Raw genomic sequence first — 2,887 nt, 5'->3', positions numbered from 1 at the left:
CTTTGCTGCCCCCCGGTTCTGATGCCCAAAGGGCCCCTTATTGCTTACCTGCTTATTGCTTACCTGTGCTGTACTGCTGGCCGCCCCATGGATTGCAGGTTCCCGATATTCTCCTTCTTCAGGCTGGGCTGTCCTTGTGGGTACCACATGGTTTGGTGGTCCACGGCTTCCCCCGCCCTCATCTTCCCCTCCCCCCAACAAGCCTAGTTTAAAGCCTGCCGGAGGAGATCTGCCAACCTAGGAGAGAACACACGCTTACCTTTGGGGGACAGGTGAAGCCCATCCCAACTGAGCATGTCTCTCATCGTGATGTGCAGGTTGTTGTCAAGGAAGCCGAAGCCTGCCTCGAGATACCATTGCTGAAGCCTCCAATTGATCTCTCTAATGCAGTTCTCATGTCATCTTCCGCATCCGCTCACTGGTAGGACGGAAGAGAATACCACCTGTGCACCTATCTCCCTCAGCACGCCGCCCAGAGCATGGTAGTCCATCATCAGGTGATCAGGGCTTTTCCTGGTCACATCATTAGTCCCCACGTGGACTAGGACCATGGGGTAGTAATCGGTGGGCTGAATCATGGCCTGGATCATTCCTGTCATGTCCCGAATCTTTGCTCTGGGCAGGCAGTAAACCTCTCATGTTGAGGGGTCCTGGCGACAAATGGGTCCCTCTGTACCTCTCAGGATGGAGTCGCCTATAACGATCACTCGACGCCACCTCCTCTGGGTCTGCTTGGTTCCCTTGACCTGTTCGGAGTGTGGAGAATGTGGCGTTGCTTCCTGCCCAGAGGTTTCCTCCTCTCTTTCCATCTCCTGCAGCATCACCAGGGCCTCATACCTGTTCTCCAGTTGGACTGGAGGAACTGGTACTGGTTTGCTGCGAGCAGCCCTGGTACTGGATGTGACCGTCTGCCACTCTGCCATGGAGGGCACCTCCCAGGGTGCTTCTTCCTTGGGTGCCTGGTCCTGCAGGGAAAGGAAATAACTGTCAATTTCATCCTCCACCACCCTGATACCCCTCAGCCTACTAACCTCCCAGAGCTCCCTCACCTGTGCCTCCAGGGCCCTAAGATGGGCTCCTGCCAGACAGGTGTGGGGGCCCCCGATCTTTGCCCCCACCGGCCCTGCTGGGGATCCCCCGCAGGCCAGGAGGCAGGGGGACACCAGCCCTCCCATGGGGCTCAGTCTGGGTGGAGGCCTCAGACCAGCCCCAGGTTGGCATGGCCCCCTGGGCAGAAGCCCTAACAGCACTCCGCATTGACACCATTGTATAAGCTGCTGTTTGTTAGTTCTGTGTGGTGTCTACTCCCTACCCTTGCAGGAGTCTTCCTCCTGGCCCTTTCTGCCCATCTGTGAACGCCTGAGCAAACGCCGGCACGCTCTTACAGAGCGTGCCTGTTTGCTTACTCTGTTCGCGCCACGCGGCTCAGAAGTGCAGCTCCCTACTGGCTCAGCTATAAGGGACCTGGGGGGCTTCCCCTCCGGATCCGGCTCAGCTGGGCCGGGTCCCTCGGCCCCACTTACTCTCAGGGGATCAGCTGTTGCTGCCCCCGCTGCTGATTCCACCTCTGCCTCGGGTCAGTAAGTAAGTAAGGGTGCACACGTGTGTGCAGGACATGTGTGCCTGGATCCTCTCCTCCCCGCTGCTGGTTCCGGAGTGCCTGTCAATAAAGACTGACAGCAAGCTGTGAACTGATAAACTTAGAATTTCCAGGTCACAGTACAAGACTCTGTGCTACACACCCAGAACAAAACTTGAGGTACTTAGTTCCACTGGGGTTCGAACCCAGGACTTTCTGCGTGTAAAGCAGATGTGATAACCACTACACCATGGAACCACCATAGCAAGGAAAGAAAGATCACTTGCACACACTCAGACTTGAACTTCTAGCCTTTTTGTTCCCAGTTCACATCTCAGGCCCTTCAGCCACAGAAGAAGGATCTTGGCTCTTTAGCACCAAGCAGATTGGCTTCTACCACTCAAGAAAGAAATATTTGCTTTTTCTCTTGACTATGTTCTTTTTAGCCAGTGAGTGTGTCTACATGTGTATTTATGCACACTTAAACTTAATGTGCCTTTGCTTAAAGTGTATTAGGCGATTTAGGCATGCGTCTACATGTGGACACGGTAATGAGCATTAAGGTGCATTAAATTTAGACGTGAATAGCTAAGTCACATTAGCACATGTGCAGGTGTGCTAATGCACATTAATGTGGTGTCTATCCATTGATACACACTGCATTAATGCTCATTAATGTGTCTATATGTGCGGTAATGTGATTAGCTATTTGCGCCTAAATTTGATACCTGCTTTTTGCAGGTATCAAGTTTAGGCTCACATAGTCTTAAATTGCCATTTTTAAGGTGCATTAAGGGTGCTCATGTGTAGACACATTCCCTTAATGTGCCTTTAAAATGGTGATTTTTGGCTAAGCCCACTTAAAGGAGGCACATGTAGATGTGCCCAATGTTGACTCTTGGTGATCCTGGAAGAAGGTCAGATGGTTTGGATTCTTCTTCCTGCTTTTCACATTTGTACACAGAAGAAAAAAATGAGATACGGAATAGTCCTTTTCCAACTCCTTCCATGACTGATACAGGCCAACTCAATTGTTGGCTAAGGCCAGAGCTGAGCTGAGCAGGGTGCGGGGCACAGGGCAAATCAGACCATGCAGGGCCCCACCCCCACTCTGATCTCACGTGTCCTGGAACCAAAGAAGCTGCAGCTGCCATCGGTGGTGGTGGTGGCAGCAGTGGCGGCAGCAGCGGCAGGGAGGAGGGTGCTGAGCAGTCAGGCGCAAAGGTGGTAGCGGCAGTGCAAAGTCGCTGTAGCCACTCCACCCAGCTCTGTGGGGCCTGGGGCGGTTGCTCCTATTCAGCCCCCCCA

The 2,887-nt window shown here is 53.2% G+C and overlaps 1 non-coding gene across 1 annotated transcript; it reads right to left on the bottom strand.

The window, feature by feature from the left end:
• Positions 1–1,764: 1,764 nt before the first annotated feature.
• Positions 1,765–1,837, bottom strand: TRNAV-UAC (transfer RNA valine (anticodon UAC)). Its single transcript has one exon. It is a non-coding gene; the product is annotated as a tRNA-Val (tRNA).
• Between the last annotated feature and the right edge of the window lie 1,050 nt (positions 1,838–2,887).

This window comes from Alligator mississippiensis, chromosome 1 (genome assembly GCF_030867095.1).
Source record: "Alligator mississippiensis isolate rAllMis1 chromosome 1, rAllMis1, whole genome shotgun sequence".
NCBI lineage: Eukaryota > Metazoa > Chordata > Crocodylia > Alligatoridae > Alligator > Alligator mississippiensis.
This window is presented reverse-complemented; position numbering and strand designations above follow the sequence as displayed.